The following is a 27,867-nucleotide window of genomic DNA, read 5'->3' as shown; positions in this document are numbered from 1 at the left end:
GGGGAGGAAAGTCTCTTTGAAAGCATTTCTCCTAGCCTGCTCAGAGAAGATGCTCATTTTCAGGTGAGCAAGGACTCAAAGAATTTTAACTCCCATGCACCTTTTCTTTCGGAGCTTTCAGACAATATTCTTCACCAAACATGGGAATATCCTTGCCTGTGGATTCTGAGAACAAGGGATCTGGCCAGAGTAGAAGGGAGGGCTATGGTGAAAGGGACTGAGGAAAAGGAAAGGGGAAGAATTGAAATATAACTATATATGAGCACCCATTTAGAAAAAACTACTGATAGGTTTGTGACATATATTATGCAGCATTCCAAAAAAAAAAAAAGAAATAATAACTACCTTGAAGAATCCACGAGAATTAGAAGTGATTATTGATGGACTCCAGGAGACCTAAAAAAGATCCTAGAAAGTAAATACTATCATAGTCCTCTACTTGAATTTAAAGTGAATAGTATGAATATAGTTGTGACATTATAAATGCTGATGGTTGGTTTAACAAAAAATATAAGCATCTTGGGGTATCAGGGAGGGAAGTGCTGGGAGATCCAAACAGCGAAATCCTCATCTACGTTAGAGGAATTTTGTTAATTTCAGAAGTTGTCTGAAATTGATAAATAAAAACTTGCAGTAGAAAATATTATATAAATAAAGAGACAAACTATCAAAAGAAAAAAACCAAAATAATTAAAAAATCATTGTCTCCACTGAGTGAGAATGGACACTGGATAAGAGTAATTGGTGTAGGAGACTGGTTTTCACATTTTAAGTCTTTCAGGACTATTTTTAATAGAATTTTTAAGAAACAGGAAAAAATATAGACAAGATTATACAGGGAGAGGAAGAAAGAAGAGAAGAGAAGAGAAGAGAAGAGAAGAGAAGAGAAGAGAAGAGAAGAGAAGAGAAGAGAAGAGAAAGAAGAGAAGACAAGGATAATAAGAATTCTGAGGAACATCAACATTTAAAAGGGAAATGAAGAAAAGCCTGTGAAGAAGACTGCAAAGGGAATCCAAAGCGGTAGGAGGAGAAGCAAAGGAGAGCACTGCATGGAAACCAGGGAGGGGGCATTTACTGAGTTCTTGTCTGCAGTGGACTCAACTATGGGTGGAGACTTTAATCATAATTGAATTATAACACAAGCTTATATCCATTTATCCTTTACACAGGTAGGCCAAGACCTAAAGGTGGTTCTGGAATTATTCGATATTCGGTGGCAGGTAAGTACACACCTGACCCTTGGAAAGTGGCTTGAGCCAACAAGGTCTCAGAAATTACTCACTGCATCATCTGTTCACTGACCATCTGCACTACATCTGCCTTGCCTCTCCTACCCTGTAGGCAGTGATCTTGGGCTCCTGTTTCAAGGGTACAATTCTGGGACTCTCCTTCCTGGCTTTCTGTGGCTTCCATTCAGATATCCTAATGCTTACTTCGTCCTGAGCCTCTGGCCTTTCTTTGCCTCTTGAACTGGATCTGACGTTCTCTCGGTGGTCGTCCAGTTGCCCTCCACCTGGTCCTAGGGTTGCTAAGGTGTACTGTTCCCACCGCCTGTCATAAGTGACAGGAATAGTTCACGAAGCATATGTGGCTTCACCTTTCCTGAGAGAATACCAGCCCAACACTTGTAGGGCTTGTCAATGAGCAGTATCTAATTAAACTGCTTTACAGCTAGCTTAATATGGCCATGGGTATGTTTATAAATACATTAATTGTCTAGTTAGAAATAAAAACCCTTAGTTCTTTAGAATAGGAAGGAAGGTTATGAGAGAGTCCATGACAGTACTTCCAGGCTGTTACTGAATGGCCAGAAAGTTCTGGCAGTACAGAAAGAGTGGTCACTCAAGAAAAATGCCATTACATAGCACTTACAAAATGAAGAACATGACCATATGGATGGTCCAGATGATTTGAGCAGACATGTAATTATCTTGGAGAAGCAGATAGTACTGGGAGAGTCATTGATGATTGAGGGAATCTGTTTAAATGTAGGTACGTTGGGATAGTATTATAATCATAATATTTGTTGAGTGCTTGCTATGTGTTGGGTTGTAAATCCTTTACCTATATCAGCTTACTTAATCCCTATAAAAACCCTGCAACATCAGCAGTACTATTATTGTTCTTATTTTACAGGTGAGGAAATTGGAGCAAGGAGAGGATTTTGCTCCAAAGTCTAATGGCTAACTGAGCTGAGGTTTGAACCCAGGCAATAGTCACCAGAGCTGCACTCACAAGCTCAAACTGTAGTGTGAGGAAGGTGGATCACATGCTTTGGAAGTATTTCAGGCTGGGAAGTCTTCCAGTTTCTGGAAGAAAGATATGATAAAGCCCATACTATAACAGAGGATATGGTAGCCAACCAAGGAAGTGAACCCATACACATGTTCCCAGCTCCTACAGAGGGCCAAATCCTGATAGGAAATTCTTTACATATGTGTGTGTGTGTGTGTCTGTGTGTGTGTGTAATTTTAAGTTCTGGGATACATGTGCAGTATGTGCAGTTTTGTTATGTAGGTAAACATGTGCCATGGTGGTTTGGTGCACCACTGATAGGAAATTAGGAAGCCACACACACAAGTATAGACATGGCTACTGAGTAAGACTTAAGAAAATCTAGCTCTTAGCACAACTGTAAGCACAGAATGAATTTAGCAAACTTTTCCACATCTCTGCAGACAAAGCCCTGGTTTTTAGTACAGACGTCCTGAAAGGTTACTTATCCTGATGTCAGGAGTAGCCTTGAGAAGTCCAATGATTCAATGTTCAGGAAGAAAATGTGTGAAATGTATCTCAATAAATTGAGCCTGCCATTTAGGAGGCTTTGCATCCATTTTTAAGGAAAATTATTCATAACTGCTGAAACCCAAGCATGTAGGTCTGTAGCTAAAGAATTCCAACAGCAAAGGGTTTTCCAGGTGAAGCCAAATGTAGCCTTTAGATAATTCAGAGTAGCAATATCACAGAAAAAGAACTTCAAGCTTTGTTGCTATTGTTTAGTGTTAGCATGAGAGTTTTCATCCTGAATTGCTCTTAAATCCTGATTCATTTGAAAAACAGTCCAAATGTCTTCCCAACAGCTCTTCCTTCTGGTAAATTTTATTAAGAAATAAATTCACATCAAACATTATTTATTGGGAAACATCAGATGAAACCATTCAAATTTTACTATACAGTAGACACACCAAAGAAGTCAGCATTCCCCCTTCATATTTTTTCATGAGGAGGGCCACTGAGATCTTTTCTCCTCATGACATGACTCCCCAGGAAGGGGTCTTGGCACCAATATGCAGGAGGATGCTTGCAGAGCTGGGACTTCGGCATTTTAAAAGCCACGTGGCTCTAGGCGTGCTCCAAGTGTTCCTAGCTCAAGTCTTATAGTTAAGTCCAGATTTCACAGCCGAAGGCATTGAGCTGCAAGCTTCCTTGCCAAAGGTCCAAAGCAGTAAGCAGAAGGTGCTTCCTGGCCCTGACTCCACTGGTGCAGAAGGACACCCTATTGATGGTGATGCAGGAGCAGCTCTGAGCCTTCTCTGAGTGCTCCAGAAAGCATTTTCCTGCCCAAAGGGGAGGAAAGTCTCTTTGAAAGCATTTCTGCTCAGAGATGAAGACAAAAACCATAATGGGAAGGACCAATATCCCAAACATCACTGATATTACTTGGGTGTTCTGCTTGCAAAAACATTTTGCTTATAAAAAGAAAGGGTGATCCCATCACTAACTGTCCCTAAAGCAAGTCATCTGCCTTTTCACGGTCTCAAGGGGCTCATCTGAAAAATGAAGAGTTGAACTAAATGATGGTTGAGGTTCCATACTGTCTAGTAATAAAAACTGTCAAAAGTGGTCACATACTGTCAATTTCATATGGCTTGATGCACACACATGCACACTCACTGTGCGTACACCCTCACAAACATTTATTCATTCAATAAGTATTGCCTACTATATGCCAAGCATTCTTCTAGGCACTGAAGATACAGCAGCAAACAAAGCAAAGCCCTGCTCCCTTGGAGCTTATGTTCTAGGAGTGGTAAAAGCAAAAATATAAGCAAATTAACTAGTACTTCCAAGGGGGTGGAAGGAGAAAGGGAGAGAGTAAGAGAGAGAGACACCAAGTGGGGAGAGTAGAAGGAGAAAGAAAGATCACCAGGGCCTGGCAAAGCCTCACTTTTACTCTGAGCGAGATGGGAAGGCATTGGAGGGTTCTGAGCAACGTAATAGGACATGCATGCTTAGAAGATGATTCTCACTGCTCTTTGTGGCAGACAGACTTGTAGGGACAAGAGTAGAAACAGGGAGACCAGTCGGGAGGCCATTGGAATCATCCAGATGAGGGATGACGGTGGCTTGGACCTAGTGGCAACGGTGGAGCTGAAAGTTCTGGCTGTTCTGTATTCTGAAGGCAAAGTCAATAGGATTTGCTACTGGACAGCATGTGGAGTGTGAGTGAAAGATGACGCCAAGATTTTTCACTGGAATAAATGGAATAATGAAGTTCCCATTTACTGATCTGGTAAAGACTATGGAAGGAACATATTTGGAGCTGGGGGGAGATAGAAATCTGGATGTTTAAGTATGAAACGTTTGAACTGGCTTTTAGATACCTTATGAAAGTGTGGTGTTAATACCACAGGCATCCAGAATCTTCTTTGGAGAAAAATTTTAAATATAATCCCCAGTAAAAACACTCATATCTTTTATTTGGGAACTCCCCAGAGAGTACCTGTGACATGTGGTATAGCGGTAAACATTTAACAACATGTTCTCCGAGGAGGAAAAAAAAATCCTGAATTAGTAGCATTTGCTGATTTCTGTGCTGTCAATACTCCCACCACTGCTAACTTCAGGCGACTAGTGTGAAGTCACTAGGAAGAGGTGCTGTCCCAAACCAGCCTAAGCAGCAGTTCCAGCACACCCCACAGCAACCTCTCCCCAAGCACCCCACCTTCCCTCCAAAGACAGAGAAAGAGGGGGAATCAAGAACAATCCTAGAAGGGGGGGGGGTTGTGACAACCTTAGTTGTTATCCTTTAAACACCTTTGCAGGATTTTGAAAAAACAGGTTGTGTGAGAAAGCCTGAGCCATTTCTATTATAAACAGCTGCCTTATTGTAACAACTAGATCCAGGATCTGACATTAATTATTGCTAATATAAAACAAATTTACTCTCAAATTTCGGTGGGGGTAGAGCAGGACACGGGAGGATGTGATCTCTAGCCCTCCTGATGGTCCTCCAAGTCACTTTTGAAAAAAAGGAAAACCTCTGTATTTCTGTCAGGTTTCTGAGCCCCATATTCCTTTCTAAATTAGTCAGGAAATATTTGAATCACTTGCAAATTTGGAGTAAGAAAAACAATGTTTGCTTTAGACTTTAACATGCCCCTGGAGAGAACTATCTTCTCAGGTCAAGGAATGACATTAGGTTTGCATTAGCAAACTCTGTTGTCCAGTCAGCAAATTAAGAATTCTTAGGAAAGGCTCTATTTCCTCCACACTGGAACAAGGGTTCTTAATCCTTTCTGCATTTTAGAATTAGATCACAAAGTGTTTTAAGATATTCATACTGGGGCCCCACACCCAGCGACTCAGGTTCTGAAGTGAGACCTGGGCGTGGGTATGTTTGAAACGCTCCCCTGCTGATTCTAATGTGTAGCCAGGGTTGAGAACCCCTGCACCAGAAATTCAAATAATGTGGTTAGAATCAACCCAATCACTTTGTGGTTGTTAAAGGAACACTCACATACACAGAAAGTGGCTCAGTGAAGAAGAAATAGCACAGGGCTAAAAATGAGCAAGTCCTGGGTTCTAGTCCTACTTCTGCCATGTGGCATACATCTTCAGAAAAGCTGTTGAACAATCTGGATGTCAGAGGGTTAGAACAGATGGCCTCTGGGCTCATTCATCCCCCTGACATTCTGTATCTACTAAAACAGGGGAACTGTGTCATAGGATTTTCACTTTGGCACCCAGTAAGGAAGCTACCCGTAGGGCCTGAGGGTGTGTTTTCATAAGAATGGCAGCATGGCTGTTGTTGCTGGCAACTAACCAAACTGGTAAATATCTTGATAAGGAATGTCTAAGCAAAACAAGCCTGGGCCAAATGATTTGCCCAAAATAAAGCCTCTGTCTGGGATGGTCAGGTTGATACGCAATGCTAGCCTTTCCCAGCTCTCACACCTGACTTCAGCTTCCTGATTTTCTCACCTCACAATAATGCAGCAGAACAAATGTTCTATAAAACCCTGAAATTTCTCATGGTTCCTGATCAAACAATAAAGCAATCAAAGGTCAATTAAGAAATGTATTCTAAAATCAGCTGGGCGTGGTGGCTCACACATGTAATCCCAGCACTTTGGGAGGCCGAAGCAGGTGGATCACTTGAGGTCAGGGTTCCAGGCCAGGCTGGCCAACATGATGAAACCCCATCTCTACCAAAAATCCAAAAATTAGCTGAGCGTGATGGCGCATGCCTGTAATCCCATCTACTCAGGAGGCTGAGGCACAAGAATCACGTGAACCTGGGAGGCAGAGGTTGCGGTGAGCTGAGATCATGCCACTGTACTCCAGCTTGGGCAACAGAGTGAGATTCTGTCTCAAAAAAAAAAAAAAGTATTTTAAAATCAAATAATGCTTAACTGCCTGATCTTTTGAGTTATTAACAGTAAGGGTACCTACCAAAAAGACTGACAATTAGTGGTCAGTGGCATCAAAACTCTCATTATAAGTCTATATTTTCTTCCTGTCCTGGCCCTCAATCCCCAACAACCCCCTCCTCTCCCTCTGCCCCCCACCCCACTCCCTACTCACACATTGACCCCAGATCAGGGATCCAAAGGAACAGAGAGAACACAATGGAAAACGATGCATTGTGGATGGAGAATGGATGGCATGGGCTGGTGGTCCAAGGAAAAAAAAAAGCCCAGAAAATGTTTGTCCTTCCAAAGAGAACACGTTTACAGAAAAATCTTCCCAAAGAGCAAAGCCCAGACAAGGGTTCATCCTGATGCACCTCAAGGGGCAAGGCCACTAAAGGAGTCAGAACTGGCTCCGGAGGCAATCGCAGTCTCCGTGGATTGCACAAGAGACACTTCCAGCCCATCTCCCATCTCCAAGTGTGCCTCTGGGGGAAGCTGGAGAGGAAGAAATGTGGAACTGCCAGTGACAGCAGAGGCTTTTGATTAAGGAAAACAAATGAAGTGGAAGCTTTGTCTTTCAAATTCCCCAAAACAGTTTTCCAAAAGAATAATGTACATTAAAAAAAAATGGAGTAGAAATGTTCAGTGCTTCAGCCTGGAAGGCCAGATGGGGAAGGCAAATAAATCAATGCTTTCAACAAGAAGGGCAGTGCTGCCAAGCTAAACAGGGAACGGGATTCTCTGTTATCCTTATCTCTTTTCATCCAATGACACAAGTTACGAACTGTATGGAAATAGATGGTAGAATGAATCAATTACATCCACTTGTTAACCCTTTTCCAAATACGTATCATAGCTGGTTTAGCAAATCCGGTCTCTTGCCTATGCTGGTCTCATCTGATAAGCGCCTTCTTATTCCTCAGGGTCCAGCTCAAACGCCCCCTCCTCTGTGAGGCCTCCCTGGACTCCCCCAGGTAGTGCCTACAGCCCCTTCTCCTTTGTTCCCATGGCCTTCATCCATATACTCTCCAAAGACTTAGTGTCATATTGTCATCTAGTTATGTATCTGTCTCAAGTAAACTGGAACTCCTGGAAGGTAAAAACCAGATCTTGCTCATTTTCTCATCTATAGTACCTAAAAAAATGCCTGCAAGGAAACAGGTGGATGGACAGATGCACAGATGCCGGGGGAGCCAGAGGGGTCACTGTTCTGAAAAGGAAACTTTGTCGGCAGGAGAGCTGCCCACCCGTAAGACAGACTCCTATAGGCAGAGTCATCCTTTCTGGAAGTTTGGAAGGGCTGTCAGCAAGATCTCTGCCAGTCTCCTCTGTGTCTCTATTTATACTTTGGGGCCAGGAGACAGGAGGAGGCTATCTGAACTCAAGGATAATGGTCAGCAAATAATACCCCCTCCATTTATTCTTGGCAAAGATCCCCAGAGGTTAGGTTTCCTCTAGAAAGTAGCCACTGACAGAGGGAAATTCCACTTTTTAAATTCTGTTATTTTCAAAGGAATTGACAGAAGCTTTAAATATCTTCTTGGTAGTCTTTAAGTCACCAAAACTCACCTGTAAGCAAAATGACCACAGGCACTGCAAAAGCTGCTGACTCAAAAAATTTCAGGAGGTTAATAGAAAGGAAACACCAAAACAAAAGCTAAAGGGGTACAAGAGCATGGATTTTTTTTTAATCAGGAGAGAGGATGTAAAATCATCAACCTATTCAAGTATTTTATTTTTTGCAGGGATTTTGCTCACTCCTTTTTGTGTTTTTTAAATTTTTAATTTTTGTGGGTACATAGTAGGTGTATATTTATGGTGTACATGAGATGTTTTGATACAGAACTACAATGTCTAATAATCACATCATGAAAGATGAGGTATCCATTCCCTTAAGTCTTTATCCTTTGTGTTACAAACAATCCAATTATACTCTTTTATTTTTAAATGTACAATTAAATTTTTGATCTGTCACCCTGTGGTGCTATCTAATACTAGGCCTTATTCATTCAATTTTTTGTACCCATAAACCATCCTCCCCACCCTCCCAACTACCCTCCCCAGCCTCTGGTAACCATCCTTCTACTCTCTATCTCCATGAGTTCAATTTTGATTTTTAGATGCCACAAGTAAGTGAGAACATGTGACATTTGTCTTTCTGTGCCTGGCTTGTTCACTTAATATAATGATCTCCACTTCCATCCATGTTATTGCAAATGACTGAATATCCTTCTCTTTTATAGCTGAATGTATTCCATTGTGCATAAGTATATTTTCTTTATCCATTCACCTGTGGATGGACACTTAGGTTGCTTCCAAATCTTGGCTATTATGAACAGTGTTGCAACAAACATGGGAGGGCAAATCTCTCTTCAATATATTGATTTCTTTTGGGTGTATAGACAGCAGTAGGTTTGCTGGATCGTATGGTAGCTCTGTTTTTAGTTTTTTGAGGAATCTCCAAACTGTTCTTCATAGTGGTTGTACTAATTTACATTCCCGCCAACAGTGTATGAGGGTTCCCTTCTCTCCACATCCTCACCAGCATTTGTTATTTCCTGCCTTTTGGTAAAAGCCATTTTAAGTGGGGTGAGATGATATCTCATTGTAGTTTTTATTGGGATTTCTCTGATGATCAGTGACGTTCAGCACCTTTTCATATGCCTGTTTGCCATTTGCATGTCTTTTGAGAATTGTCTATTCAAATATTTTGCCAATTTTTTAATCAGATTATTAAGATTTTTTCCTATACAGTTGTTTGAGCTCCTTATATATCCTGGTTACTAATCCTTGTCAGATGGGTAGTTTGCAAATATTTTCTCCCATTCTGTGGGTTGTCTCTTCACTTTGTTGATTGTTTTCTTTGCAGTGCAGCGTTTTTTTTTTCACATGATGTGATCCCTTTTGTCCATTTTTGCTTTGGTTCCCTGTGCTTTTGGGATATTGCTCAAGAAATCTTTGCCCAGACCAATATCCTGGTGAGTTTCCCCAATATTTTCTTGTAGTAGTTTCGTAGTTTGAGGTCTTAGATTTAATTATTTAATCCATTTTGATTTTTTTGTATATGGTGAGAGATAGGGGTCTAATTTCATTCTTCTGCATATGGATATTCCATTTTCCCAGCACTATTTATTGAAGAAACTGTCTTTTCCCCAGTGTATGTTCTTGGCACCTTTGTGAAAAATGAGTTCACAGTAGGTGTGTGGATTTGTTTCAGTGTTCTGTATTCTGTTTCTTTGGTCTATGTGTCTCTTTTTATGCCTGTACCATGCATGAACTACAGCTCTGTTCAAGTATTTTAATTCTGTGATGGGGCAAGTAAAAAATGTTTAGTAAAATACTTGGACTTATATTTAATGGATCTAAATACACACACACACACACACACACACACACACACACAGTATAAAGCAGCTATTAACCTAAATTGCTAAAACCTCAATATGCTCCCTTTCGGGAAAAGAAGCAAAAGCTTCAATAATTAAGAGCACATGTCAGACAGACCTGAATTGATTTGCACTCCACAGCCTACTAACTGTGAGACCTTGAGCAAGTTACTTAGCCTCTCTGAGCTTCAGTTTATTTAGCGATAAAAGGGTTGTTGTGAGGCTTACTGAGGTGCTGCATGTAAAAGATCTCAGCACAGTGCCAGGCACAGAGAAAACATTTAGTGGTGTCAGTGGTAGAAGTCTTCAAATTCATTATCATCATCATCACCATAACAAGAAAGCAAATGGATATCAGGAATTTAGGAAGAAAGGAAAAAGTCCCAGTTGCATGAAGAATCTTCTTTCTTCTATAGCTTCATCTTCTGTTTATCAAATGTATTGGTCTTTCTTTCTATAGGATCCTCAATAATAAAGATCCAAGTATGGTCATGGAATTTGCCAGAAAGGGTAACACATTTGATCAAGCTTTTCAACCAAATGGTTGAGACAGGAAAGGTTTCTCTTTCAAGTATCGACTACCAGTAAAAACCCCACACTCTAGTAGGAGCTCAGTTCTGCAAGGTTAAATTGTTCCTTGGCTTCAGGAGGCCCGAGGGACTGCCTAATCACCAGTTTCTCTCTGCAAGTCACATCAGAAAGTTCCCACTTGTTATGTCTCCTACAGTTTGGAGGGATAGAATACACACCCCAAAAGGAGACTTTTTATGGCATTAAAAATGAAGTGCCAGCCTCAATCACGAGCCCCAGTTCATGGACTTAATAGAATCCCTTACAGTACTCTGCCACCAGAGAAAACATCCTCCTCAATTTTGTTATAGGTTTTCAAGGGCTAAAAATCACACATTTAAACAGTGTATTGTGTGTGCGTGTGTGTGTGTGTGTGTGTGTATGCAGACACACACAGCAAAAGTAGGTATGAGGACTATAAGCCATGACCCACACCTGGCTCTGCCTGTCAGGTCAAGGATACTCCTAACTTGCCCAAGTCAGTTCATCTATGCCAGGGAAAAAAACTAACAACAAGAATGAAACCCAGCCAACTTACAAGTATCAGTACCAATCATCAAGAAGATGCAAATAAACCCAATGGCACATTTCTACAGCCTTTGTTTTTATCTGACTTTAAAATGAATAATGTAGGTTGACATGGGGTCAGTTTTTTGTGTTCTTTCCTCTCACAGTTAATCAATGTTTAGCATTTTGGGGGGCGGGGGGAGTAAATTACAATTACAATATAACTGCATTTCATAAGCACAGATCAACTGATGATAGCTGAATTATACTTGGTAAGAAAAAGAAGCCATTCTCAGGTGAAAAACATGTTGGATAAAAAGAGTGGATAATGACAGATAATTGGGAGTTGGCTTCCGTCTCCATATTACATGTGTGAATGTATATATACATATAAACATGTTCATGTAGCAAAGGAACTCCAATATTATGTGTGTGTGTCTAGGTGTAACATTCATGTGTTAAGATGAGAGTGGTCTATAATGTCCATGTACAAGGAGGTTATGTTAGTCTGTTTGTGTTGCTACGTAAATATCGGAAGCTGGGTAATTTGTAAAGGAAAGTAGTTTATTTGGCTCACAGTTCTGCAGGCTGTACAAGCATGGCACTCCTATCTGCTTGGCTTCTGGCGAGGGCTGTACAAGCATGGCACTCCTATCTGCTTGGCTTCTGGCGAGGCCTCAGGAAGCTCACAATTATAGAAGCAGCAGAAAGGGAAGCCAGCATATCACATGGCGGGAGAGGGAGGAACAGAGAGAGGGAGGAGGTGCCAGGCTCTTCTATACAACCAGATCTCATGTGAACTCAGAGAGCTCACTCATTACCTTGAGGATAGCACCAAGCCATTCATGGGGGATCCTCCCGCAACACTCAGACACCTCCCACCAGGCCCCATCTCCAATACTGGAAGTCACATTTCAACATAAGATTTGAAGGGAACAAAACATCCAAACCATATCAGATGTATCTGTGTGGATCTGTGCATGTATGTGGGCATGGAACAGTTCATGAGTGTGAACAGTATACACATGTACTCCCGGGAAGCTTCATCCTCACAAAAGAATTTGTCTCATGAGCCCTGTGTGCTGACATACAGCCTTGTTTTAAGAAACATGTTTTCCATTTATAGGGTTTATTATCCCCTTGTTTCATTTCTCAAGTAAAGAAATGCTAAACTTTCAGCTCCTTCCCCACTCCCCACCAGAACACCTGCCATTGCTGGGAAAGGCCAGTCCTTCTGACCCTTGCAGGACCATGACTCAAACCATCCTACTCTGGAGACATCCAAAGGCACCCCCGTCCCAGGCCTGCGTGACTGTCTCTATGGATCCAAGTCCTTTCTCCTGAGGGCCTTTCTCCGCCCTAGTAGAGGGGAGATTTTGGTGGGAAGTCTCCTGCAGGCAGCCTCCATGGGACGTGTGACATCTCGATCCAATAATGCCTTGTAATAAAGTATCACCTGCAGCCAGGGATCAAGTGACAGCCCCTGTATTCATGGTGGAAGTCATCTGTCTCCCTACATTACAGAGTCTCTTAAGAGGGTATGGATTTAAAGTCTGACTTTTCTGTAAACATGGCCCTGCTGTCCTTGAGAAAATGTGGAGAATTCTGCATCTGGTGAGGGATTTGTGTCCTCTATATGCCCACGCTCCTGAAGCCAGGTGTGCAGTCAGCGTGCCCTGATTATCCATCTCTCCTTAGCCTGCTGAAGCTCTCCTGAGCATGGGGCAGAATGTTCTCTCCACCCTCCACTTCCTTGGTTTATTGAGAGACAAAGGGAAGAATGACTTTCCCATTGACAGCGCCACCACCTCTTTCCCAGCCACACTCTGAGTAAATGTCAGCAGGGTATACTCTAGTCATGCCCTAGGTAGTTGTTCTTAAACGTCTCCACTGTTTCAGCTACACTCCTGAATTTCTTCTAGAGCCCTCCCTCACACACTCAATCTCCCAACTTCAGCCCAGGGACACTCCCCACGCTCAGTGGAGCCCCATCATCCCGAATTCTCCTGAAACATTCTCTACTCTCACCACACACATGCCAGTCTTTTGAGTCCTATGTCCCTAGAGGTGATGGGCAATGACGTGTGGCTCAGTTAATGTAATTATCACCTGATGCATTTGCTAGCTGAAAGGTTATCCTTCATCAAGAATAAAACCCATACAAGGTAAAATTAGAGGTAAGGTTCTAAGAATTCAGTGTAGGCCAAAAAGGAGTCATTATAGGGTATAGTAATAGTTCAGTCCTCTTATGCTATCCTGTCAGCAAAGCCGGGGGACTAGATGACCACAGGGACATGCTTCTCCGAAAAGGTTAAGTGTTCCTGATCCTCACCCCAACTCCTGACCCTGCTCAAAACCACAGGCGGAGCCTCTCTAACTCCCACGTGGAGGGTGGCCTTCCTCACCCTGTGGTCGGGGAGTCCAGCAGACAAACAGCACTCCAGGGGCCAGCAAGCCTCATGTGCTTCCCCCAGGACACCACCAAGGAGCCGGAGTACAGGAACTTGGAGGCCAAGCAATCAAAAACACTTTTGGCAGCAATACAGGGGCCATCAGGAAGCTAATTTAGATCCCGCCTGGCTGAATTGGGTCTGGAAGGAAGACAGAACAAGAAAATTTCGTAGTAAATTGTCAGAAGGTAGCGAAGACCTGAAGCCTTGGTCTTAATCATGTTCCATGTAAAGAAGTTCTGGCATGGTGCATGCATGAGACCTGCCAAATCTTGAGTAATGGGAACAACAAGGGAGGAAAGAGAGGCAGGGCTGAGATCAACTGATGGAGAGAGGGAAGTCAGACAGTGTCTAGGTGGTGCCAAACATCTGGGTAAACTGCAAAATACTGAAGCCAATAGCCAGCCATTTTGTCTGTAGAATAGAAAATGTCTAGGTCACATCATTGTGATTTTATTTTGTTCTTTGGTGTTTGTGCAGATGTTTGAACTTTCCTTGAGGGCATAACCAGGTTTGTTTATTTTCAGGTGTCTCCATCTTCCAGCACTTAGTACATCTCGGGTCCCTAGTAGGTACTCTACATATGTTAAAGGAAGGAAAAGAGGGAGGGGGAAAGCCACATACAGATTATGGCAAACTTTTTTATAATGACCAAATAATTTATTGTCTAAACTGAGACAACCTTGAGAGTCAAAGGGAGTGCTAATATTGGCCCAGGAAAACCAGGCCAAATGGTCACCCTTCTTAATGGCCAGTTATGTATGAAGGAAGGAGGCATTAGAAAGGAAGTTCCCTTGTTATTTTCTAAACACTGTAAGTTAGATAAGCTTAGAGTGCACATGGAACAACAGGAAGGTCAATGCAGCTGGAGCAGAGAGAAGAAGTTAGAGAATGGGAAAATGAAGTAAGAAGGGTCAACAGGAACTTGGACTTCATTCTAGGTGTGATGTGGAGCCACTGGGGTGTGGGGGTTACCTGGGTGAGTGACAAATCTGATTTATGTTTTAAAAGATCTGTCTGGGCTGCGCGTGGTGGCTCATGCCTGTAATCCCAGCACTTTGGAAGGCCGAGGCACATGGATCACCTGAGGTCAGGAGTTCGAGATCAGCCTGACCAACATGAAACCCTGTCTCTACTAAAAATACAAAAAAAATTAGCTGGGCATGGTGGTGCACACCTGTGATCCCAGCTACTTGGGAGGCTGAGGCAGGAGAATTGCTTGAACCCGGGAGGCAGAGGTTGCAGTGAGCTGAGATCATCCCATTGCACTCCAGCCTTGGCAACAAGAGTGAAACTCTGTCTCAAAAAAAAGAGAAAAATGTCTGGTTGCAGTGTGGAGAATGAGTTGTAGGGACAAGGGTAGCATCAAACCATGTGGTTGTCCAAGTGAGAGAGGATGGTGACTTGGGCTGGTGGGTAGCAGGGAGAGTGTTGCAGAGGAGGTGGAAAGAAGAGGATGGTTTTGCAATAATTGGTCTAGGTTGAGTTGCAGGTCTTTGCTGATGCAATGGACATAGGTGGCAAGATAAAGAGAGGCATTGAGGATGAGTCCTAGGTTTAGAGCCTGAGCCACCAGCTGGGTAGAAGGTGGTATCTCTTACCTACCAGGGAAAACCACGGGAGGCTGATAATCTGGGGAGGCCTTTACTGACCTTCCTCTAAAAAAGAATTGTAGAGTTGTAACACTATCTACAAGAGCTCTGCAGAATCACACCTTGTGCCACAGGTTAATCCATGTCCAAAGGAAAGTCCCTGAAAGCCAGGACAGAGACCAGAGTCACAGGTTGACTCTCATAGCCCAGATATACTGCTGGCTGATGCCTCCACTCTGTTGTTTCTCCAAACCTTGGATCCCAAACCCTGTCTCATATCTAAAGACTAGGACTCCTCTTTTGCTCCACCTTCCTATATTCTGGACTTTTGGCTGCCAGTCTCTGGCCATACTCTGCCTCTGTCCCTTGCCTGACATAGGCCTTCATCTACTGCAGGCCTATGGAATCAAAGAAACCCAACCTTCACAAGTCTACCAGCTCCTTCCTGTTTATGTTTTTCTCCACCTTCCCAATGTGAAGCTTGTAACCTGCTTAGACCCTGTCTTGACCTTTCTTAGGCTAGTTTGAGTCTAGAAATTTTTCTCATGGAACTCCTGTCCCAAGGTTCTGTTGGAAGTTTGGTGAGCAGCCACACTGGTGACTGTTCTCTCTGCCAAACACATTCTCTTGGTTCCTCTGCTTCTCCTAAAGCTATTATACAGACACCTAGCCAGGCCCTTTAAATTGTCTTTGCTCAGTTGGGAAAAGAATTAACACACCTGGTAGCAACTTCTAATGCAACTGCTGAATGCACAGACATCCCTTCTGGGTCTGGTCTGAACCATTATCATCTCTCACCTGTACCTGTAACAAGGTCTGGTTATATCTGTCTATAAGAAGAGATAACTGTCCTTACCACCCTACAGTTATTCTCCATGGCTAATCCTGTGCAAATAGAAGTCTGATCACATCACACCTCTGCCCAAAATCCTGCAATTTCCCTTCCATTTATCTCAAGGTAAAAGCCAAAGTCCTTACAATGGGCTAGAAGTTCCTTTACAATTAGAGGTTGTTACTTGGTCTGTTCATGCTGATATAACAAAATATCTGAGACTGGGTAATTTATGAACAACAGAAATGTATTTCTCACAGCTCTGGAGGCTGGGAAGTCCAAGATCAAGACACCGGCAAGTTTGATGTCTGGTGCGGGTCTGGTCTCTCCTTCAGGATGGCGCCTTGAGTGCCGCATCCTCTGGAGAGGACAGATGTTGCATTCACACATAGCAGAAGGGACAGAAAAGTACAGAAAGGGGGCAATCCCACTCCCTCAAGCCATTTTATCAGGCATGAATCCCATTCATGACAGCAGAGCCTTCATTGCCTAATTACCTCCTAAAGGCCTCACCTCTTAATACTGTTACACTGGGGATTAAGTTTCAATATGAATTTTAGAGGAGACACAAGCATTCAAATCACATCAAAGATGTACCAAATTGTTTCTTTTTTATTTATTTATTTTTTTGAGACAGGGTCTCACTCTGTTGCCCAGGCTCAAGTGCAGTGGCATGAGCATGGCTCACTGAAGCCTCCAACTCCCAGGCTCAAGTAGCTCCTCAGCCTCCCGAGTAGCTGAGACTACAGCTGATTTTTTATTTTTTGTAGATACAGGAGTCTGTGTTACCCTGGCTGGTCTCACACTCCTGGACTCAAGCAATTTTCCCACCTTGGCCTCCCAAAGTGCTGGGATTACAGGCGTGAGCCACTGTGCCAAGCCCATTTCTCAAACATGCCAGCCATGCTCCCGCCTCACAACCTTTCCACTGGCTGTTCTTCTGCCTGAAATAGTCTTCAGATAACATATGGCTCACTTGCTCTACTCCTTCAAATCTGCCCATAAGGCCTATGCAGGCCACTCCATTTACAATTTCAACCTCCATCTAGCCACCCAATCCCCTGCACCTTGCCCTTTCATTTTCTAAATGACATTCTAACTACTATATCATTTACTCATCTAGTATGTTATTTCTTTATTTCTGCCTCCTCCAATAGAATTTAAGTTCCAAGAAAGCAGGAATCTTTGTCTGTCTTGTTTTTTGATGACTCCTCAATGCCCGGAACAGTGTCTGACACATACTATTATTGAATGGATCAATTAATAAGAAATTCATTGGTAGTTAAGAGTCTAGTCTGTGGTCTTAGTGCTAGGTTTGAATTTCATCTTCACCTTTTACTAGCTATGTGACTTAGAGCAAGTTTATTAACTTTTTATACCTCATTATATACCTCATTTCATACCTCATTTCTATCTGTAAAAACAGAAAAAAAATTGCAACTACTTCACAGGATTGTAGATGAGAAAATGCATGGAATGTACTTAGCACAGTAGTTGGAATACAGAAAATATTGTGTGGATGGCATCTATTACCTTCAACCTTGGTGGATGAATTAGACTTTGGAATAATCAAAAAGCCACCTGGACCAAAAACTGGTAAATAAAATGGTTGCGATATGAATGGTTCTCTTTTGTGGTTCATAGACCAGCTTTACAAAAACAATTCTGGAAAGAAAAAAAGTAGCTACATTTATGTTTTAATCAATTCCAACATGGCCACCTGGAAGGGCAACACCCACTTGGCTGCCTAAATTGACATATGTGTTAGACCAATGGAGTCCCAATAGTAGAGATAAAAAGCCCTTGGAAGTCCTCTGCTGGACCTCCTGTTTTACCAACTCACTTTATGTTGCTTTTCTGCCAAGAAGAACCAAGTATTCTCTGAGTATCTGGGTCAAAAGCCTCTGGAGAGAGTGCCGAAGAGGCTTTATGGAGAGGATGTCTCAGAAAGTGATACCCTGAACCAGACCATGCAGTAACCTGAGTGCCATGAAGGTCTAGAAACCCAACCTGGGGAGTAGCAATCAGACACGGGACAGCTCATTTGCAGAACAGACTTTCTGGGGCCCAGAGGAGGAGGAAGAGCAGATTCACCCTAGATGGGCTGACCACCAGCCACTGCATTAGACCTCTGCGACCTTAATTCCTCTCCCCTCTCCTTTGGCACTTCAGGGAAGAGAAAGTGAGTGAGGATAAATCAAGGCCCAGAGTGACACATTCTACCCTACCACCCTGAAAAGATACAAAGCGCAGGATTCTTCCATTGTAGTTGTGCCCACTGTCCTTCTCCAGGGCCAAGCATATTATTCAAACTGTATTAGAGGATCAAAGAGGGACTTGGAGACTGTCCTTCCTCATTTTAGAGAGGAGGGAGCTGAAGCCCAGAAAGAAGGGCATAGGGTGGCCCACCCATATCCCCTCAACTCACCCAGAGGCCTCCTGCAGACAGTTATACCCACCAATGACCTCCTGCACCTCTCTGCCTGAGGGTGTCCTCTGGCCCCGCAAGCATGTTCAGCTTGCAGGCAGAACAGGCCAGATGTCCCTGGGAGTTAATACCCCAGAAGTGACCCTCAATCTACCAGGGAGATAATTTAAGATCCATTCCACAGAGTTTCTTAGAGGGTCCCCAGCAGGACTGAGTCCCAGTTGTCTGCACAAGCAAATCTGCACAGTTACATCCCCTTCATCAGCCTTCCTCCCTTCCCTTGCCGGCCTCCCCACTCCTTCGCCAGTCTATCATTTGGCTATTGCCACAACATGCTATATAACCAGGGGTATGCTGGAGCCAGCACAGACCACACCCGAGTCAATTGTTTAAAAAGCCAATTTTATGAGTCTGTTAAGCACAGCTCCTATTACAAATTAAATTCTATAACTTACAAATTATAGTTAAAACGGAGATACTCAAACTTATCACATCCTAATTATATTTTTCTGTTGTTTATGCTTTTGATGTTATTTACATGTCTTGTGTTATGTAGGTCGAGCATCCCTAATCTGAAAATCCAAAATCCAAAATGTGCCAAGGTTCAAAACTTTTTGGAACTGGGAAGAGATGCTCCTCAGTATGCAGTGCTTCCATCATATACAACTCCACATTCTGTGACATCACGTCGGTAGCCAGAAGTCAGCTACAGTGGGAGTATTATCACCACTTACACCATAGAAATCAGCGTCAGGGCTTGAGTTACTGCTGTGTTAGACTTAAAGTGATGGACACAATATTAGTAACATAGATTAAACTTTGTGTCATGTTTATAGCCCTTACATTATAAACACCACAATGTAATAGGGAAATATTTTTTTCAGTTTGTAAAAACTGTTATCTGATTCTGCAAAGAAGTCACTCACATGATTGACAAATGAGTGAAGTTCACAACATACATCTTAGTTGTTTCATTTTCATCATACTTGTTAACAAAAATAGCAATGAACATTTATGTCAGCCAGGAGGTTCTGCTGATTTGGGCCAGGCTTGGCTGATCTCTGCTGGACTGGTCATGCATCTGTGCTCAGCTGGTGGGTCTGTGCCAGCAGGGTCAGCTGGGAGTAAGAGCATCTAGAACGGGCTCGCCCAAGTTGACTGGTTCCCCTCTAGGTGGCCTCTCACATCCACTTGTCTCCCATCTCCCTGCATCAGGCCAGCCTGGGCATATTGTCAGGGAACTCTCTTAAGTACCAAGAGAGGAATCAAAAACATACAAGTGCCAGCAGCTACTCCCTCCATTTGGTGCAACAAGGAAGTTATAAAAACAATAAGATAATATCTGCCACTTGTTGAGGACTTACTACATACCAAGCACAGTGCTAAGCAGTTTAAACGTTTAACAGGAGATTAATTCGGAAATTTTCTGACCTAGTTCAGGCACCAAATTTTAAAATAATAGGGAGAAATACCTTCATATTCCAAAGAGAACTGCTAAACTGGAGGCTGTAATCATTTTTGTTTCCTTGAAACCTTTTGGCAATTTAGTGAAGACTGAGGACCTCTTCTCATGATAATTATTTTTAATGCACACAACAAAACATATAGGATTATAAAGGACACTAAATATGTTGAAGATAATTATTTAAATAATTTAGAGTAATGTTGCAATATCATAATATGCAGACTTATTAGCACAATAAACAATAAATAAATGAGATCTAAGGAAGAATCTCACAACTACCATAATGTTAAAGTTATGATGAGCATGAATAGTTTCTGCAACAAATATAAGTGATATGAAAACATGTGTGACTTCTGTTGTTGACAAAGTCACAGGCACTGCTAATACCATGGTTTGTTCCCTACATTCATAATTAAAGGAATTGGTAAGATTCAGTTAGAAGTTAGAAAAAGTAAACATGTAATTTAATTCCCATCCAAGCTCATAGATCCCCTGAATTTTATGCAAGGGGGTCTGTAAACACCAGACAGATTAAGGACCCTTATGCTAGAATATCGAGGTGAGGCTTCCTAACAGGTGACTCAAAACAGATCCTTAGTATTTTCCTTCTCTTCCTAAACAATTCAGTCCTAACATCATTAGCTGGGGTAGAGCAAGTTTAGTTCTGCAGTGGGGATGGAGGAATCCACAGGGGCTCAGGGTGGGGCATCAGAGTTCATGCAGAGTGAGGAAGGTGGCCCTGTAGAAGAGGTGGTGGCACCAGATATATACAAGGGCATTGATGACATCAGTATATTAGGAATAATGGAAGCCAGGTTTCTCACTGTTGGAAAAGAGAATTACAAATACAGAAAGGGGTGATATATCATAATTTGTGATCCTAATGTCTTTTTTTTTTTTTGAGACGGATTTTCGCTCTTGTTGCCCAGGCTGGAGTGCAATGGCACTATATCGACTCACCACAACCTCTGCCTCTCGGGTTCAAGCAATTCTCCTGCCTCAACCTCCTGAGTAGCTGGGATTACAGGCACTTGCCACCATGCCTGACTAATTTTGTATTTTTAGTAGAGGTAGGGTTTCTCCACGTTGGTCAGGCTGGTCTCAAAATTCTGACCTCAGGTAATCCACCTGCCTCGGCCTCCCAGAGTGCTAGGATTACAGACGTAAGCCATACTGCACCTGGTCCCTAATGTCTTAAAATGGAGTCACTCCTGTCAAGTAACATTGAGCCAACAGTAAAGCTGCCCCCTCAAAACGATAAACATATATGTAATAGACTGAAGTGATAACACCTGCTGCTGCACAATACCACCCAAGACCTGCAGCAAACAAATAGGAAGTGAAAGGTGGCTGAGATATGAGAACAGACCCATCTGGAAGGATCATAAAAGCAGCCAGGACCCAGCTTTCTTCAAGACACCCTTGGAGGCTCTTCCTGTGAGAACACTGAGTCCTTCTCCCAACTGGAAGCTGCCAACAGAGGCTCTGCAATAGGGGTGATAGGGTAGAGAGAGAGAAAAGCAACAAAGCCACACCCATGTCCCTCTCCAACCCCCATCCATCCCACCTTGCTCTGCCCCTACACCATGACTAGTATCCAAAAGGACCTCCAGACCCACTTGACTTGTCAGTGTGGTGGTCTCCCAAGCCATTGCTTTTCTTCACTACCCCCCTTTTACTACTGCCTGTGTGAACATTAGCTACATGATTGATGGGCTTCACAATGTACCATGAATTTGAGCATATATAATTGGCTACTGTGTCACTGTGAAACTTCACTGGCTTCTATGAGAGTTAACACACCTAAGCAGTGCCAACCTAATTAACATAACAGGGAAAAGGCTCAATTAGCCCTGGTGTTGGATTAGAACTGGAGACTTGTGTGAACTCAAGGTTTTTGAGAAGAAGTTAACACATGTGTACATACACACACACACACACACACATATACATCCCCTAGCTCTGACCATTGAATGAGCCCAAGAGCAGCAACAGCTCACTAGCAACAAGCACACCTAGCACTCAGATATTGGCTCCTAAATACTACTTTCTACTAAAACAGACCAGGGCTCCTTGAAGGAATGGCTGATTCAAGGGCTGGAGTACAGAAAGTACAGATGAGCTTAGAGCCTCTTATTGTGCCAGAAAGCCAGGAAATGCTCATAAAATGATGGGGTTCATATTCACACAAAAGGAATACAGAAGCCAGCTTGAATGGGATCCTACTGGCCAAACCAGTGACAAATTTGAGCATCAAAATAATAAGAATTTAAATTCATTCAGTATAATAGGAAAACATGAGTGAACAGATAAATAGATAAGTTAAATGTTTGATAAGGAATGAGATGTTTATAGAGTTTCAAAATACCTCCCCATGAAATACATATCAATTACACAGGGAAAGAGTAGCTTTACAGTGAGAAAACCTAGAAGATACCAGCTTAATCAAGTAATCAAAGCTAACACCACCAGCAGTGGCATAAAGAGACATTTGTACCACTCGATAGGATGCAATGAAAAGAACATTACTTAACCTCTGTGATAATCACGGCCAAAAATGCATAATCTGAACATAACCATGAGGAAACATCAGACAAATCTAAATTGAGGGATGTGCTACAAAATAATCGGCCTGTAAACTTCAAAGAGTCAAGGTGATAAAAATCAAAGAATGTTTCAGACTGAAGGATACCTAACAGACATGACATCTAAATACAGCAGGTGATTCTGGAATATATCCTTTGTGCTCCAAGGATGTTATTAGGACAATTTTGCAAAACTTGAATGGGGTAGTAAGGATGAGATGATCGCAAGGTGTCAATGTTAGTTTCCTGATTTTGATGGTTATATTGTGGTTACATAGGAAATATCCTATACTCCCTACAGTGTTCTAGGGTGATAGAATACAGGTTAGAAGTTTACTCTCAGAAGGTACAGGGGGAAACAGTTCTTTGTACTGTTCTTCCATTTTTTTTTAAGTTTGGGATTGTTTCAAAGGCTGGTTCTGTGACCTATGGTCTATCACTTAACTTTTAGCCAATAAATAAGGGGAAAAAATTGAGGGAAGATTGGAGAATAAAGATTTCTCCAAAGAGAATTGTGAGCTGGTATTTAGAGAATCTTGCTCATTTCAGTTGAGAGTAGGGACCCACGTCCCCACCTGCACACAAGCCTAGAGAATGGGTGTATCTGCCTGAAAAAGAGAGTGACATTTTGCCCCCAAGCTCGATGTCTGTGAAGGAGCAGAAACTCACAGAACCACTTAGCACTGCAACCAGAGTAGGGCATGTAAAGCTTTGAGCACAGCCTGCCTTCCAGAGTGGGGTGAACAGAGATACAAAATACCTCCGAGAACAGTGGGCACAGTGAAAGGCAGCTATACTTGAGTCACCTTGAAAGGATTCAATCCCAAAGAATTTTCTGGTGGGCAAAGTAACCCCAGCAGCAAGAAGCTTGGGGTGCAGGGTGGGGGGATCAGAATCAGGCAGAAGAGAATTATAAGTGGTCAGCAGGAGACTATACCCCGCCCGCCCAAGTCAGGGAACAGGGCAGTGGGCAGTGCCTGACATTCCTTTCAGGAAAGGTGATCTTCTAAGAACCTACGAAAGCGCCCCAAGGGAAAGAAAGCCAGCGTTTGGCTGATACCCAGGGGGTACCAGCACCAGAGAACAAATGCTCTAACATCAGACTAAAACCACGGAGAACCAGCGGCAGCAGCACAGTCATGGGCAGAAGAGGAATCAAGGATCAAGGAAGAGAAAGCTTAGAACAACAAAGCACGCTCTACCCTCACCCATAGCAAGTCCCAAGCCTGGATCAGACCCGGAAGTTTTGGGTTGGAAGAAAACTCCAAATTTTAATTCATATCAGAGTTTTTAAAACCTTAAAGCATAACTAAAATGGCTGAAAGTCATCAGACACCTGTGGACTACGCCAGGGACAGGAAAAGAGCCTGTTTAAAAAGTCACGCTGAAGAAGAATGTGACTTTCTGCTTCTCCCTACCCACTCCAGCTCATTCGATGTCCTGGTTGCACATGCATTATCCTGTTTATTCCTTACAATACCCTAGAAATTTTGCCCCCACCATGAGTCTGAATGAAAGAGATCCCAGTGCAAGGTTATCAGTCCCCAGTCACAGCACCCAGGGTGCTGGCCTTCCAGAACAAGGCATTGCTCCTCTCCCAGCTTCACTTGGGTGGTAAGCAAGTGGAGACCCACAGGAAAGCCACTAGGTGGGCAGCAGAAACCAATAGAGGGTAATGCAAAGCACAGTTGCAGGGAATTTGTTTTGCTTGTCGTGGCTTCATGGGAAAACCACAGCTACAGGGAGGATTAACCATCAGGGGTGGGTGGTTCTTCCGTGCAGAGGCATTGGCAGAGAACACATCAGGAAAGCGAAAAGCCCAACAAAGAAAATGCTCACACCAGGATGTTCAAAAACTAAGATTCTGTTCATGCACCATTACAGTGGTCCTTAACCTTGGCTGCACACACCTAGGACTTTTTAAAAATCCTGATGTGTGGGCCCCAACCTCAGTGATTGCAGGCACGGGGATTTTTTTTTTTTCCAAGTTCCCTAGATGACTCTAAAGTGTAGCCCAGGTAGAGAACCATTGCTTCATTCAAGGAACTTTGTTCCCTATCAGTTTGGTGACAAAAAAAAAAAAAGATAAAAATGTTCTGTCTCAATTACAAACATCAACTCCAGAATAGGTTTGGCTGAGCATGAGCCTCAACCCTGAAAACTAACTAGTACGAAATTGAAACACACTAATGAATATTCAAGCATAGCCTCATTTGCTAGATATAAGTACAGCTATACAGATAGAGATAGATACAGAGGTAATAATATATCCATATACCTTGTGCTAGTGGTAAGATATGTATTTAAAAGTGTTTTTCCTGCAGTGGAGATGATCACCAGTCCCTTTAATCCACACTTACTTACCTGGTCCTCCTTGCAAAGAAACACACATTAGGTATTTAAGAAGTCACAGAAAAGAGCAAAGCCATTCGACTCACCAGAAGATTGAAACAGCAAGGGTGGGGCAGGGGGACGTGGATGGGGTTGCTTCATGTAAACTGTTCTTGAGCCAAATGAATCCCCACACTAACAGCATTTCCATCCACTCATTGACAATACTGTTTCAATAAACGCAGAAAGCAAGCAAGCAGACAAGGATTCTTCCATTTACAAGACTTTTACATTATGTAACTCCAATGTCACTTTCAACTTTCATCCCTATTTTCAGATTATTTTTAATATTTTCCCATTACTCACATGAAAAGAAAAAGATCGGATCCTTCTGCCTGGAAGTCAAGGTCCTTCACAATCTGTTTCCATCCTAACTTTCTATCCTTATTTCCCTCTCTCCATCCCTCTCCAGAACAAATTATCTTTCACTAAGCTAGGAAGTCCACTCACTATCCCAAAACTTTCTAAAGCCACTTTTTTCTTCCATATCTTTTTTCTACATCAAAAAGTATTTATTCAGGCTGGTTGCTATGGCTCACGCCTGTAATCCCAGCACTTTGGGAGGCCGAGGTGGGTGGAACATGGGGTCAAGAGATTGGGACCATCCTGGCCAACATGGTGAAACCTCCTCTCTACTAAAAATACAAAAATTAGCTGGGTGTGGTGGCATGTGCCTGTAGTTCCAGCCACTTGGGGGGCTGAGGCAGGAGAATTGATTGAACCCAGGAGGTAGAGGTTGCAGTGAGCCAAGATCATGCCACTGCACTCCAACCTGGCGACAGAGCGACACTCCATCTTAAAAAAAAAAAAAAAAAGAAAAGAAAAAAGTATTCATTCAAGAAGTATTTATTGGCTATTTTTCCTAGTTAGGACAATAATTAGTATTTAGTCCTCAATTAAAACAATGATATATTTAAATAAACACAGATACATATAATTGTCTTTTCTACAAATACAAAGAAAATGCCACCCATATCATCAAATACTGTGATAGACTGATGACACCAATGGCTCCAATCTTTTATCCCTCTCTGGATCCTCAGGCAGCTTTACCTATCAAAAGGTAGAATATCTATCCCCACTCTTTGACTCTCAGTTTCCAACTTGCTTTGACCAGTGGGCAGGTTCGACAGAAGCCAAAGCTTAAAAGGAAGCATTCTAGCATTTCTACTTTTGCTCATCTGTGATTGCTGCGTGAACATGCCCAAGCTATCCCACTGGAGGATGAGAAACACATGGCCCAGTGACTCCATCCCACTCAACAGCCAATCAACTGCCAGACTCATTTGAAGCCAGAAGAACCTCCCAGCTGAGTCCAACCTAATTCAGTCAACCCTGGCGACTATCAGGCATACTAATGGGCCCAACCAAGACCAGAAGAACTTCCTAGACAGGCCAACCTAAACTGCCCTCCTGAGACCAGGGCCTTAGTAAATACTCATTACTTTCAGCCACTGTGTTTCTGGGTGTTTTGTTACACAGTATTATTGTGGTAATAGATAAATGATACAAGTGCTAAAATAACTGTATAACAATAATTTAGATGAGGTAAAAACAACTGGACAAAGACTAGACTACAAGGTCTAGTAGTAGGACAGAATTATGTTGGGTGATTCACAACTGCGTCCCCTTTGCACAGCACAGGGACAGTCACAGGTGCTCAATAACATACACTGCCGGATGAAGGAAACATCTGGTCATGACAGACCCTGGGCTGTAAGAGTCCTCAGAATGGATCATGAAATCATTAACTTCCAAACTTTTACAAATATAACTGACCTACTGCTATCATTTACTTACCTTTTTTCTTTTCCAAGTCAAAATCCTTAGCCAGTACACATAAACCACACAAGGAAAAAAATATTTCTGTAAATGGCTTCTCCAAACACTCAGATGGCTCTTTGCCCCCTCACAGAAAGCCATTTCTCTGCAGCTGCCAGGCTACTTCTGCAAGAGCTCAAGCCTAGCCAGTTACAGTAGCTGGTGTAAAAGCTAATCTTAGAAAACACACATCATTTCTCCAATCCGGTAATTAAGACCAGAAATCTGTAACTGAGACATTCATAAAACTGGGGTTTCCAAGTGCCAGCTTTCTCTTAGAGTTCTCCAGAATGGGTCAGACTGGGAGAAGCCTGCCCAAAACAATCTGATGGGCAGGAGAATGGGTTCTGGATGGGCAAGGGCCAGTGGGAACAGGCCCAATCCAGTACCTTTCAAAGCCTCTTCTCCTTCTAGATTCATGCCTCAGTACTTCTCTGTCCACCTTTGATCACTATTCAGGTGCCAGAGCTAACCAACCATTAACAAATCTACAATAAAAGAACAAATTTCTATGGGCAAGATTAGTAATGTGTTGGTATTTTGGAGCTCTGCCTTTATTAATGTCTCCACTGGCCAGTTGTAAACAAGAAGCCTTTTAACTTCTCAGAAGGACATTTCTATTTCATCCATTTTATCTTTCACAGAAGGGACCAGTTTCAACCAACTTTTTCCAGTCCTGACACTTGGATTCAAGTCAGAGACAGTTATTAAACTCATTTAGACAGTGCTTATTACTGAGTCCTGATTTATTCAAGTGCTTATTTACCGGGAAGGTACAGCCTCTCCTTTTCAAACTGCAAACTTTACTTCCGACTCCAGGCCTTGCAATTTATCTGGACGAAGTGCTGATATTGGCAGGGTACCTTTGAATACACTTTAGGAGTCTGTTTCTTTGATATAGCCAGGAGGGTAAAACTGCCATATCCACAGATGTCTTCAATTGCTGGGATATTCTCTTCCCACCGTGGAGACTTTTTCAATCTGTTTAATACTAGGGAAGAGCCAGGTTGATATTTTGGGTTTAACTGTGAAATATTTATTGGGCTCTAATTTACCAAGAGTTATTTGAAACTCTGGAGCCTTAGGAATTCAATTTTTTTTAAATAAAAATGAGCCTAGAAACTGATCAACTAATGGTAGGAGAAAGAGGAAAGGCCAGTCTGAGTTGAAAAGCATTGGCAGACCAAGAGACTTGGATTATAAGC

General features: G+C 42.6%; 1 long non-coding RNA gene across 1 annotated transcript; it reads left to right on the top strand.

Moving 5' to 3' along the window:
* LOC131381729 (uncharacterized) lies at positions 1-26,291 on the top strand. The gene is made up of 3 exons (XR_009210627.1): positions 1-63; positions 1,170-1,224; positions 25,802-26,291. It is a non-coding gene; the product is annotated as an uncharacterized LOC131381729 (long non-coding RNA).
* Positions 26,292-27,867: the final 1,576 nt, after the last annotated feature.

The sequence above is a fragment of the Hylobates moloch genome, unplaced genomic scaffold, assembly GCF_009828535.3.
Source record: "Hylobates moloch isolate HMO894 unplaced genomic scaffold, HMol_V3 SCAFFOLD_17, whole genome shotgun sequence".
Lineage (NCBI taxonomy): Eukaryota > Metazoa > Chordata > Mammalia > Primates > Hylobatidae > Hylobates > Hylobates moloch.
Note: the sequence above shows the minus strand (reverse complement) of the source record. Positions and strands in the feature narration are given on the sequence as shown.